At 42.7% G+C, this 14,484-nt stretch overlaps 1 non-coding gene across 1 annotated transcript; it reads right to left on the minus strand.

The window, feature by feature from the left end:
* Positions 1 to 9,781: 9,781 nt before the first annotated feature.
* On the minus strand, positions 9,782 to 9,888 carry LOC118621508. Its single transcript, XR_004957710.1, has one exon. It is a non-coding gene; the product is annotated as a U6 spliceosomal RNA (small nuclear RNA).
* Positions 9,889 to 14,484: the final 4,596 nt, after the last annotated feature.

Consider the following 14,484-nt stretch of genomic DNA (forward strand, 5'->3'; position numbering starts at 1 on the left):
TAAAGAGGCTGTGTTTATTCCACTGTATACTCTTGCCCCCTTCGTCAAATATTAATCTTGGGTCTATTTCTGGATTTTCTATTCTGTTCCGTTGATCTATCTGCCTGTTCTTGTGCCAGTACCAGGCTGTTTTGATTACAGTGGCTTTGTAGTATAATCTGAAATCTGGTAATGTGATCCCTCCAACTTTGTTCTTTTTTTTTCAAGATTGCTGTGGCTATTTGAGGTTTTTTTGGTTCCATATGAACTTTTGAAGTATTTGTTCTAGTTCTGTGAAGTATGTCATTGGTATTTTGATGGGGATTGCATTGAATCTATAGATTGCTTTGGGTAGTTTGGACATTTTAATGATGTTAATTCTTCCAATCCATGAACAGGGTATGTGCTTCCACTTTTTTATATCTTCCTCTATTTCTTTTTCCAATGACCTGTGGTTTTCTGAGAATAGGTCCTTTATTTCTTTGATTAAGTTTATTTCTCAGAATCTTAATTTTTTTGCTGCGATGGCAAATGGGATTGTTTTCTTAGTTTCTCTTTCTGTGAGTTCATCATTGGTGTATAAGAATGCCATCAATTTCTTGATGTAAATTTTGTATCCTGCTACTTTGCCAAATTCATTTATTAAGTCTAATAAATTTTTGATGGAGTCTTTGGGGTTTTCTACATATAGTATCATGTCATCTTTGAATAATGACTGTTTCACTTCCTCCTTTCCAATTTGGATCCCTTTTATTTTTTCCTTCCTGTATCATTGCTGTGGCTAAGACTTCCAGTACTATGTTAAATAAGAGTGGCAAAAGTGGGCATCCTTGTCTTATTCCTGTTCTTAAGGGAAATGCTTTTGATTTTTGCCCATTGAGTATGATGTGGGCTGTGGGTCTTTCATATATGGCCTTTATTATGTCGAGAAATGATCCCTCTATTCCCACATTGCTGAGCGTTTTTATCAGAAATGGGTGCTGGATTTTGTCAAATGCTTTCTCAGCATCTATTGATATGATCATATGATTTTTATCTTTAATTTTGTTTATGTGGTGTATCACATTTATTGATTTGTGAATATTGTACTAGCCTTGCATCCCTGGGATAAATCCCACTTGGTCATGATGAATAATTTTTTTGATGTATTGCTGGATCCGATTTGCTAGTATTTTGTTCAGGATTTTGGCATCTATGTTCATCAGGGATATTGGCCTGTAGTTTTCTTTCTTTGTTGTGTCTTTTTCTGGTTTTGGAATTAGAATTATGCTGGCTTCATAAAATGAGTTTGGAAGACTGGGCCTGGGCTTTTGTTTGCAGGGACAGTCTTGATTACATCTTCAATTTCTTTTGTTGTTATTGGTCTGTTCAAGTTTTCTATCTCTTCCTGGTTCAGTTTTGGGAGACTATGTGTTTCTAGAAATTTGTTTATTTTGTTTAGATTGTCAAATTTGTTGCCCTATAATTGTTCATAATATTTGTTTACGATCCTTTGTATTTCTATGGTGTCAGTTATTATTTCTCCTCTTTCATTTCTGATTTTGTGTATTTGGGTTCTCTCTCTTTGTTCTTGGTGAGTGTAGCTAAGGGTCCATTGATCTTGTTTATCTTTTCAGAGAACCAGCTCTTTGTTTCATTGATCCTTTGAATTGTTGTTTTTTTTTTTTAGTCTCCATGTCATTTATTTCTGCTCTGATCTTTGCTATTTCCTTCCTTCTACTTGCTTGGGGGTTTTCTTTTTGTTTACTTTCTAGTTCTTTAAGTTGTGAGGTTAGGTAGTCTTTTCGATTTTTTTTTGTTTCTTGAGGTAAACCTGTAAGTGTTATGAACTTTCCTCTCAGAACTGCTTTTGCTGCATCCCACAGATTTTGTGTTGTTGTGTGTTCATTTTCATTGGTTTCCAGGAAGTTTTTAATTTCTTCCTTGATCTCCATGGTAACCCATTCATTGTTCAATAACATGCTATTTAGCCTTCATGTTTTCAAATGTCTTTGCATGTTCTTGTTGCAATTGATTTCTAGTTTCATGCCATTGTGATGTGAGAAGATGCTTGATATGATTTCAATCTTTTTGAACTTGTAGAGACTTAGTTTGCATCCTAACATGTGGTCTATCTTTGAGAATGTCCCATGTGCCCTTGAGAAGAATGTGAATTCTGCAGTTTTGGGGTGTAATTCTCTGTAGATATCTATGAAATCCATTTGATCTAGCGCTTCATTTAGAGTCTGTGTTTCCTTGTTAATTTTTTGTCTAGATGGTCTATCCAGTGATGTCAGCGGGGTGTTGAAGTTCCCTGCTATGATTGTATTGCTGTTGATTTCTCCTTTGAAGTCCTCCAGAAGATTTTTAATATATGTTGGTGCTCCTATGTTGGGTGCATATATGTTTATCAAGGTTATATCTTCCTGTTGGATAGATCCTTTCAATATTATGTAGTGGCCTTCTTTGTCTCTGGTTATGGTCTTCATTTTGAAATCTACTTTATCAGATATGAGTATTGCTACCCCAGCTTTTTTTTTGCTTTCCATTTGCTTGAAAGAATTTTTTCTATCCCTTCACTTTCAACCTATCTGAGTCTTTTGTTGTGAGGTGGGTCTCTTCTAAATAACATATATGTGAGTCATGCTTTCTTATCCAGTCAGCTACTCTGTGTCTTTTTATTGGGGCATTCAAACCATTCACATTTAAAGTGATAATTGATATGTACTGATTTATTGCCATTTTTGTTTAGTGTGGCTATATTTTTCTTCTTATTTCTTCTAGTAATTACAGCAGTCCTTTTTAGCATATCTTGCAGTGCTGGTTTGGTGTTAATATATTCTCTTAACCTTTTTTTGTCTGGGAAGCTCTTTATTTGACCTTCTATTTTGAATAATAGCCTTGCTGGATAGAGTAGTCTTGGATTCAGATCCTTGTTTTTCATGACCTTGATTACTTTATACCATTCCCTTCTGGCCTGTAGTGTTTCTGTTGAGAAGTCAGCTGAGTTGCTTTATGGGGTTTCCTTTGTAGGTATACTGTTGCTTATCTCTTACTTCCTTTAGGATTCTCTCTTTGTCTTTAATTTTTGGCATTTTAATTACTATGTCTCTTGGTGTGGGCCTGTTTGGGTTCTTCTTAGGGCTCTCTGTGCCTCTTGAACTTGAATGCCTTCTTCCTTCACCAAGTTAGGAAAGTTTTCTGTCACTATTTCTTCAAATATATTCTCTAACCCTTGCCCATTTTCTTCCTCTTCGGGGACTCCTGTGATGCGAATGTTATTATATTTCCAGTTGTCCCACAGTTCTCTTAAGCTATCTTCTTGTTTTTAATTGTTTTTTACTTTTGGTTTTCTGATTGGTCAATTTTTTCTACCCTGTCTTCTAATTCACTGATCCGGTCCTTAGCTTCCTCTACTCTGCTGGTTAGTCCTTCCAATGTGTTATTTATTTCTGCTATGTCAGTCTTCATTTCCAGGTGGTTGGTTTTCAATGTTTCTATATCTTTACTCATGGTGCTGATGTCCTTACTCATGCTGTTGAGCTTCCTCAAGATCATGGCTCTGAACTCTAATAATTTGCTTAGCTGCATTTCATTGATCTCATCTTTGATAAAGTTCTCTTGTTCTTTCATTTGGGATTTGTTTCTTTGTTTCACCATTTTGGCTATCTCAGTGGGTTTTGGAGCCTGCCAAATTTTCCCTGTGGGTGTTCGTGTTCTTCTGTTTGTAGCTCCCTCTCCTGGGTTTGGATGAGCCTTGGTGGGCCCATGTTAAACACCACTGTCAAGTCTTACTTTTCTGGGTAGATTTGCAAGTTCAGGAAAGGTTCAGTGATCCTCTAGCTTTTTCCTGGTGGCTAGTAGTCTCAGTTACTCAGTGCCTTGGAATGTAGCCCTGGTGTTCTGCATAAGAGGATTTCTGGAGGGTGGGATAGATGTTGGTTGTTAATGAACCTCAATATGCATTTCTTTGCCTCACCTGGAAAAGACGGAATCTCCAGGGGTGGGGGAGCTGCTGCTTTTCCCCACAGCTCTGGGAAGGATCAAAGTGGCCACAGTCCTTTGTGGCAACTCAGCAAAAACTCTGAGTACCTTCCAAATCCCGGGTGTCCCCACAGAGTTCCAGCCCAGTCTGCCCTCCCTCTGCCGTAGCCCCCATGTGAGTAGCTGTGGCTATTTTAGTGCTCTTTCCCGGCTCTCTGAGCTGTAGAGTGGTCTTGGTCTTTATTCCCCAAGGGCGCTGCTCACAGCTAAGAGTGCTGCTGTCCCTGGGCTCCCAGCCCGCCACCCTCTCGTGTCTCTGCAGATCCTACCAGTGTCCCTGGTTATGTGGTCTTGTCCTGCTGCTTTCCTATTGCTTTTTTCTGAGGATTTGTCTTTATTTTAGTTGTAATTCTCATTTGGTCCTAGGAGATCGCCTGTGTAGCTTCTATTCACTCCGCCTCCATTTTCACATCCTCTATGCCTATCTTGTGTGCAGCTGGGTCACACAGTCCGCTCTGGTGCCCCCACACCCTGCAGGTCCTGTGAGTAGCTAGATCACCCAGTCCCTTTGGGGACCGGCTCTATGCCTATGTTATGGGCTGCTGGGTTGCACAGACCTCTCTGGTGATTCAGCACCCCACAGATCCCATGGGTAACTGGATGGCACAGTTCCTGCTGGGTGGCACAGGCCTCTCTGGTGCCCCCGCACCCTGCAGGTCCAGCGGGTGCGCAGCTGGATCGCACCAGTCTCTCTTGGGCTCCGGTTTCCCACTGCTCTTGTGGGCTACTGGACCACACAGGCTCTGCTCCCCAGCCTTTATTGCTGGGGGTTTATCTCCCCTCTGATCTGGCTTCTTCTATGGGGGATCATGCTGGGTTCCGGGCTGTCTGTGGTTTCCATGACCAGCACCTTGGGAGTTCCACTACTGTGCACTGGTCTGTGTTGACACAGGGTGTCCACTGGACCGATGGTGCCAGGTGCACTGGTGGCTCAGATTGCTAGGCCCTGGCCGCTCCCACTGCCTCCTCCCTGGGAAGACCCGGGATCTTCCAAAATGGTGGGATCTCCCCGTGGCGCAGGGAGAAGCGCCCTGAAGAGCCCCTCACCTCGGTAGCCGGCTGCTCCGGCCACAGCACAGGAACCTTCTGCTCTGCGTCTCTGCACTGCTCGGGTTTGGTCGTCTACCTGCACGTCCACTCACACTCTCACACACACTTGCTCACTCTCACACACTCACCCTCCCTCCGGTCCTGCCCGCCGCCATCTTTTTTTGAAAAATTTGACTTTTTATTCACAAGTAATATGGCATCTCCACCTGACACCCTTTGTCCTGAATGGCAGTAAGAAACACCCAGCTCTTGTGTGGCCCACAGAAAGAATGGACCCTCCGGCTTCCCCACGAAAGCTTGATTACAAGCAGAGTCTCTGAACATCTCCGCAGAAGTAAGAGGTTTTCTACCCCTACCCTCAAACCCATTAGAGGTCTGAGGCTTTGAGCCAGACACGTTCCCTGTGGGTAGTATGGACTAAATTGTCCCCTGCCCCCTGTAGAATTCATATACTGAAACCCCAAGCGCCCACGTGCTGGTGTTTGGAGAAGCGGGACAATCTCTGTAAGGCGGGACGGGCTCTTGGAAAGGGAAGATGAATGTGAGGGGGAGAGCAAGAGGCTGGGATCTGAAGCAGGAGCCCACAAGGACAGGTTGAAACCTGTCAGCTCTGTTCCTCTGACCCTAGTGGTGTGGGTGTCCTGCATTGCTAGGCGCCAGCTATGTGCTAGGGGTAAGGAGAAGTACATCAGGAATGCAAAAGAAAAACATCACCCCAACATTTCAGATACCTCACATACCTCAGGTGGAGGGGTTGGAACAGCTGAGGGGGTCCCAGGGAAAGGTGAGGCAGCTGCAACCCTGTCACTGATTGACTCCAAAGAGGTGAGTCAGCACATCAGCGCCCATTTGTGTTAGCTACAGAGTGGCTGCTGCTTCACCTTCCCCCTCATAATTCTCCCCTGTGGCCCACCCTAACCAGAAACGCACAGGTAAAGGACTTCGAAGACATGTAGTTCAGCATAGGCAAGCTGGCGCCTTACAGAGCCGCCACAGCTCTTCCGTCATCAGGGTGAAACCCATGCACATCTCCTTACACCATGCTTACTCTCCAGATAGAGACAATATCAGATTCATGTTTCCCCCAACACGACCCACCTGTACCACATACAACCCGAAACATATACCCCTGTGCCCAGAGGAGGGTACAAAGTCCCCGCCTCCTTTCTGAAATGTTGGGGTGAGGTTTTTCTTTTGCATTCCCGATGTACTTCTCCTTACCCCTAGTGTACACTGGCAACACCATTTTCCCTTGATACTCGGGATCCATCACTCCTGTGAGTTAAAGCAACAACTTCCTTTGCCTGTTGACTCAGTGGCATGAAGAGCTCAGGGCGGCCAGGGGGCAGTCTCAGTTCCTAGGAGGAACCATTTTTGTGTTCGCTAGTGGAAGGGTTATTCCTTCTGGAACCAAGACTTCTAGTCCAGCAGAGCCTCCAGGTGTGGGGATGGGAAGCAAATATGTTTCTAGTGGATCACTGAGGTTCACAGTGAGAGCAATCCCTTTCATGTCTACCCCTCGATTCCCCATCTCATGAATCTTGCATCATACCTGAGGCTTTAAAAGACCATTCCACCATTCTTGTAAACTAATTGTTTCAGGATAATAGAGAACTCAAGGAGACCAGGGGACCCTATGACCTTGGGCCCTTTCCCACATTTCATTTGCTGTGCAAGGAGTTACTCGTTCAGAAGCGATACAGAGTTGATTGCCATGAAAGTGGAGAGTTGCTCTGCAAGGCCACAGAGAAGCACTCCAGGTAGGGAAGAATAATCCATATCCATATTCACTATCTCCTCTAGTGAAAGCACTATCCCTGTCCATAGTAGAAGCAGCATCATTTAATCAAACTGCCACAGGTCGCTGGCTGAACTCTGGGGAATGGTGCCCTACTGGTGGTTCAGTGTTGGTCTCCGCTGCTGACAACTGGGCGCTCAGCAGTGGCTGTCACCAAACTGACCTTGGTGAGTGGAAGCCCATGTTGCTGAGTCTGTGCATAACCTCCATCCCTGCTTCCATGGACACCTTTCTTATGACCCCATTGGACACTGACAGGAGAGGCTGGGTGATTGAATCTGACCATCAGAGGGAACTTGGTGTTTCTAGAAAAGCCATCGTTGTAATCAAAATTCCTTAGAAAGAGGGATTAGATAAAGAAGTGGTTCAGGAAGAAAAAAAAAAGGGGGGAAGAGACAAACTTGAAATCCCCAAATAGACATCAGAGGTTAGGAATCTCAGAAATATCACAATATTTGGGGAATAGTGAAGAATAAAAAAAAATTAGGGAATATATGAATGGACTGAGTGTTTAGTTTTAGCTCCCAATCTTCTTTTTCTTCTTCAAAAAAATTCTTATCACACCAAAAAGAACATAAAGTAGATGTGAGGCATGAGGGGGCATAATTAACATCAGGGAGCCCTCAGGGTGTTCTGAGAGAACAAATGTGAGGGGACCGGGTTCTCCCCAAAAGCCACGCTCGCTCTCTGAGTCTGCACTTTCCGCCCCCCAGTCCCATTTTCACTCCCAATCCTGTGTTACTCTTGCCTTTCTTCTCTCCAGGAGATGGAAAATGAGCTCTGGATTTTTCTACTTTCCTTAGCGTAACTATTTCAGTTCACAGATTTGGTATTGTTATTGGTATAAAAACGAGTAAGGATGCACAAGTCAGCATTTGGTGGCCAGTGTTTCGTTATGTTCAGGTCAGTATCATCGCCTCGTAGAATTATTGTGTATTTGCTACTTTGTGTCACTTGGGTGAGTTTTTCTTATTGATATTTTTGTGTCTGTCACTGACTGATAAACTGTCTTGCTTTTGCTTATGTGGAATAGGCAGAAACTTTTCCCTACCCTCCTAGGTTCTTTTGCTGGACTGGTCTAATAATTAAACCTACGTGAGACAGATTAACAAGAGAAACGAGGCAAATCGAATTCTATATGCACACATGGGAAGCCCACATACACGAGAAGTTCAGAGACAGAAAGTCAGGATGAGGTAGATACAGCATTCTGACCAAGGTTGAAGTAAGGTGCCTGGGGCTGCAGGCGGGAGGACAATCATTGCAGGATGTTCAGAAATTTGTAGTTTGCCTGCCACATTGAAGGTCAAAGATGTTATCTCTTCTGTAACACAATTAATTAGTAAAAAAAGTTATCTCTGATCATCTCTTATGATGGACAATGCCCCTAATTCAAACTCTTCTAGGGAGTTAAAGGGGAGGCAGTTGTTTCTCTTGACACCCAGGGTCTCAGTTGACTTGAGCTCATAATATACCACAGAGGTACATCTGGGGGTGACTCATTCTGAATCTCTCCACCTGCTGTAGTCCAAAGCCAATTCATCAAAATAACTGGTTTTACAGCATTTCATTAGTAGATTCAACCATCTATCTTAATTGATTACTTTTTTATGCCTCTGACTCCAATATATTTATTATTTATTCTAATAAATATTCGATTTAGTCATCTTAAATATGCTCAAAGTGCCAAGTTAACAAAAAGACATTACCCGTCTTGAAATACTGACCCTACTATAACACAGAACAGAGAAAACTTTGAGAAAACACAGACCTAAAATATCTATTTTTAGATCAACAGGAAAAGAAGTTTCAGGATTTCAGATTCTATGTAGTACAATTTGACATAATCATATATAATGTAGGGATCAATTTTTATAAAAAGTTCCTCATGCTTGAGCCTTGTTACTCCAAAAGTGGTCTGACATCAGCAGCATCAGAATCGCCTGGAAGCTTACTAGAAAATACTAGAAATGGTGAACCTCAAACCCACCTCAGATCTGCTGAATCAGAATTTTCATTTTCATAAATTCCTATGAGATTCATATGCTATAAAAGTCTGAGAAACACTGCACCAGAAAACACCCTCAGCAATTGTACTGTGCTGGTCTCCTAGCACCCTGTTTGGATTTTGCCTACTCTATTTGACACGATAAATTTTATATGCCCATATAATGAAATCATGGCACACAAGAATGATATAAACGTATGTTTACCAACACAGAATGATAATCACATACATTTTTTAAAAGCACTTACACATTTTATATAATTCTATTTTTTAAAAAATTGTACATATATACATTTATATAGGAAAAAGTCTGCTCCAATTAATAGTTCGTGGGGGAGGAGGTTACAAATGATTTCCTTTTTCTTGTTTTTCATTGTTTTCTAACATTAGCATATATGACCAGTATAATTTTTTTAAATAATAAAGGGATCTAAAAGTAGAACATTTTAAATGGCAGAGAATAGTGTCAGTTGCGACCTCTTGTATCTTGAACCCTTGGCAGAGAGACTCCGGAGAGGCTGTGATTCAGGGAAGCTCCTCAAATGACTGCACCGAGTACAGGGGAGTTCGGGTCCCGTTGCCGGACGCCCACTTGGTTTGTTACCCACAAGGTCGCTTCTGATCAGCTTGTGCAACGACGGGGCAGCTCTGTCTCGTTTCTCCTCATCCGTCTTCTCTGCATTACACCGGTTTTGAAAACAGCACCCCTGGCATCTGGCCTGAGTTTCTCTTTCTGAGCATCTGCTTCCTGCTGGCCCGCGACCAGGGCCCACGAGTCCGTGGCTGTGGTCCCGTCGCGGGTGGGACCTGGGGCTGGAGCACTGGCGGGCTGGCCAGGCCGATCACGGCTCCCAGGAGCCATGGGGAGCCCGGCTGGCGCTGGGGATCAGAAACGGGGCGCCCTGGCTCCAACATTTTTTTTTTTTAATATGGAACACTTCACGAATGTGCGTGTCATCCTTGCCCAGGGGCCGTGCTAACCTTCTCTGCATCGTTCCAATTTTAGTGTACGTGCTGCCCAAGCGAGCACGACTTCAGCATGTTTAAAGGGTGTGGAGGAAAACCCACGAGTTCCAGGGATCCGAGTGCAGTCCCAGCTTTGCCTCTGAGGAGATCGGGCGCCTCATCCAGTCACTGAACGTCTGCGGCCTTCAGTTTGTCCAGCGATCAAACAGTGGAGCTGAACCCAGGACCCGCTGGAAAGGAAATACTGAAGGGACTTTCTTTAAGAGGAAAGGAAAATAGCTCCAGATGGAAGGAAGGAATGAAGAACAAACAATACATACATGCCTAAAATTACAGACTTAAAATACAAGGCAATAGCATTCAGAGGACGATAGGTGAAATAAAATATTCTAAGGTCCTCGCACTCACCAGGAAGAGGATGAAAATCCCAGGCAATATTGCAATTTTGGGTTTTAATGAGTATGTTTGGTTTGCTAGAATTTTGGCTTATTTATTTGAGATAGATACATATAAACTCTATACATTGGCATATATGAGATAGTCTATGTATAAAATACATCATGACCAAGTTGGGTTAATTTCAGGTTAGTTTTATATTTGAAAATAAATCTGTGTACATTGCCTAGATAATTTTCCTGCCAAACATGTTCAACCTGAATTTCATCACGAGATCAATTATACAAATTTGAATTGAGAGACATTCTTCAAAATGTGCAAGTGACTTGGACTCTTCAAAAATGTCATTGTGATGACAGAAAGAAATAGGGAGATAATCTAGATTAAAGGAAACTAAACAAGTGACGATGAATGTTACACAGGACCCTTGGTAGACTTCTGAGTTTTCACAAAGGGCTACAAAGGAGATTATTGACACAATTTAGGATATTTCAATATGAATTATACACTAGATAAATTAATGTTAAGTATCCTTAATATGGGAATTGATTTGTAGGAGAATGCCCTTGTTTTAGTGAACTATTTGGGGTGAATTGCCTTTTTTTAAAAAATCCTCACCCGAGGATATTTTTACATTTATCTGCAGACAGAGTGGGAGAGAGAGAGAAAGAGAGAGAGAGAGAAACATCGATGTGAGAGAGACACATCAACTGGTTGCCTCTTGCACGACCCCAACCAGGGCCGGGAATGAATCACAACCGAGGTACATACCCTTGGCCAGAATCGAACCCAGGACTCTTTGGTCCGCAGGCTGAGCTAAACCAGCCAGGGTTGAATTGTCTTTTGATGTCAGCAACTAAATCTCAAATGACTCAAATGGCTTAGACAAAACCAAAAGTATGTGTATAGGTACATAGATAGGAAAGTAAATGGGGCAGAATAGTAACAGTTGGTTAATCCAGGTAAAGATACATGGAATTTGCACTGCTATGTGAGGCTTTCCTGCAGGTTTAAATTTTTTCAAAATAAAAACTTGGGGATAAAATATATAGATAAGATTAAAATACAATAAAAAGCGCTATAACAAAATATAAAGTGTCTACCGATGTGAAGGAAATTGCCAATAAAATCCAAGTGATGATGAAAAGTGGCTTTAAGAGAATACATAATAAAAGGAATTCCTTAGCCCTGGCCGATTTGGCTCAGCGGTTAGAGCGTCGGCCTGCGGTCCAGAGAGACCCGGGTTCGGTTCCCCCTAAGGGCACGTACCTCGGTTGCAGTTTGTCCCCGGCCCTGATTGGGTCGTGTGGGTGGCGACCACTCGATGTGTCCCTTTCACATCGATGTTTCTCTCTCTCTTTCTCCCTCCCACTCTATCTGAACAAAATATCAAAAAATGTCCTCGAGTGAGGATAAAAATATTAATTAATTAATTTTAAAAAAAGCAATTCCTTAAAGAGAGGATTGGAAACTGATGGGCAGTTAATAAGAATGGGGTCCTGTGCTTAAAAAAGAAGAAAGGAAGAAATCATTATAATCACCACATGACCGAATAAAGGAGAAAATCCTGTAATCATTTAAATAGTTAGAAATATTCTTTGATAAAAACCATCATTCATGATAAATACTTGTAACAAAGCAGCAATTGAAGGGATTGTCTTTAATTTTATTACATATTCACACACACACACACACACAATCTAGAGCAAATATCATGCTTAGTGTTAAAATGCTGAATGCTTTCTCGTTGAGACCGGCAAGACAAGGGTTTCTGCTGTCACCAGTGTTAGATGATCATATTAAAATCCCTAAGCAATGGAGTAAAGAGAAAAGAAAAAATAAAGATATAAGGATGACAAAGGAATAAATAAAACTGTCATTATTCTCAGATGATTTGATTATATACATACAAATCCAAAAGGATTGACGGATTTTTTTTTTTTTGGTAAATTTACAAGTGTTTAGTGCGTTTGTTGAAATCAAAGTCAGTGTGCAAAAATCAACTAAATTTTTAAACAAGAACAGTTGGAAAATGAAAAAAATTTAAAGATGCTATTTATCTTGGCACCAAAATATATAAAATAACTCTGAAAAAAAACTAACAAAATGTAGACCCATCAAGGCGTTGATTCCTTATTTCAGAACAATCAGGTGAAGATCTTGAATTTTCCTCCCTTCTATTTCAGCTTGACCTTTTATTTTGGAAAGAGCTTTTTTTTTTCTTGCTCTCCTTGAGAAATACCCCTCTACCTCCTCTTCACAAAGAGCTCAGCATGAAGTCTCTGTATCTGCTGACTTACACTGCCCCCAAACAAGTCTTCCCATGTATCAGGTGAGTGCCAAGCCTTGTTAGAAGGATGTAGGCAGGAAAATCACCACTCTTCAAAAGTGCACTTGTAAAGTCCACCTGTGGGTGTTACTCTAGTTCCCAAACCTATGACTGGGATGGATACACTTGATAAATACTTACGGAGTAACCCCCACATGGGATTTTCGCCTGTGGAGTAAGAGCTATCACCGAGGAGAAGGCCAGATGGAAGCATCTGACACTGTCCTTCCACACACCTGCCCTCACCCTCTCCAACTAAAATGATGCATCAGAGGCAATATCACAATTTGGGCATTGACAGTGGATATTAGTGGCACTCTTAAAAATGTAAAAGATGCGGGCGTGGCTGTTTCCATCATCTCTCCTCTTTTTTTTTTTATCCTCACCCGAGGACACTTTTCCCATTTTTTGCACAGATAGAGTGGGAGGGAGAGAGAGGAAGAGAGAGAGAGAAACATCGACGTGAAAGGGACACATCGAGTGGCCGCCACCCGCATGACCAACCAGGGCCGGGGACAAACTGCAACCGAGGTACATGCCCTTAGCGGGAACCGAACCCGGGTCTCTCCGGACTGCAGGCCGATGCTCTAACCGCTGAGCCAAACTGGTCAGGGCCATCATCTCTCCTCTTAATTAGCTGACTTGGCTTCTACAGAAACTAGATGACACTTGGAAAATGACTGTACACTGTTGCAGGCTCAACCAAGCTGTTGAAGTACTAGACTTGGTGGTGTTGCTAAAGCAGATTAATAAGGCCTCATGATATATAGTCATTAATTTGGGAAATATGCTTCTTTTTAACCTTGTCAGAAAAGAAAGTCAGAAATGGTGTATATTCTCATGGAACAGACAACAATATTCTTTACACTTTTGCTCCAGAGCTATGTTTACTCTCTGCCCTCTGTCATAATTTGGTCTGAAAAGATCTGGATTGTCTGAACATTTTGAAAACTACTCAATCCTCCCCACCTGAGACTCCTCCTGCTCATTTGTCCCCACCTGAGACTCCTCCTGCTCCATCCTCCCCACCCGAGACTCCTCCTGCTCATTCCTCCCCACCTGAGACTCCTGCTCCATCCTCCCCACCTGAGACTCCTCCTGCTCAATCCTCCCCACCTGAGACTCCTGCTCAATCCTCCCCACCTGAGACTCCTCCTGCTCAATCCTCCCCACCTGAGACTCCTCCTGCTCAATCCTCCCCACCTGAGACTCCTGCTCAATCCTCCCCACCTGAGACTCCTCCTGCTCAATCCTCCCCACCTGAGACTCCTGCTCAATCCTCCCCACCTGAGACTCCTCCTGCTCCATCCTCCCCACCTGAGACTCCTGCTCAATCCTTTTCCTGTTCTTCTTCCGTAGGTGTCAGACCTGAGTCTCTCCTGACAACTCCTGTTTCCTTCCTCCTTTAGCTTTTACAGGACTTACCCCTATCCATCTCCTGCAATTCTATCTTGGTGTTAGATCCACCTTGGGACTCTCTGGAGTCCATTGGACCCAAAGGGACACAACCTTTTTTGAGGCCCCAGAAATGAGGCGGCTACCAGGACATCACACACAGGTGCATTTAGAAAGGAGTCACTTATTTCTGTATCTCTCTTCCTTATAATAAAAAACTAATTTTTAGATAATGAAGAAGAGTGGAGTGTATTGAAGAATAAAGTCTTAGCTTTCTATTGTTTTGTACTTGGAAAACAGGCACAGGTATGGGCTTTCTCCTTCCTCCCTTCCGCGTCTCTATCAGCTCCTGGAGGAGGAGACAACAGGGGGCGCTCACAAGCTAGCTTGTCATTACCTTGTTTACTGGAGGCAAAGCACAGAGCCTCCCGTTCCCTTCCCTCTTTGCCAGCTTTGCCAACCTCAGCATTATCCAGCCCAGGGTCCAGAATCAGTTATACTTTCAGGAGTAAAAAATATTAATAATAAGGCCTTGCCTTT

The sequence above is a fragment of the Molossus molossus genome, unplaced genomic scaffold (assembly GCF_014108415.1).
Source record: "Molossus molossus isolate mMolMol1 unplaced genomic scaffold, mMolMol1.p scaffold_m16_p_1, whole genome shotgun sequence".
Classification (NCBI taxonomy): domain Eukaryota; kingdom Metazoa; phylum Chordata; class Mammalia; order Chiroptera; family Molossidae; genus Molossus; species Molossus molossus.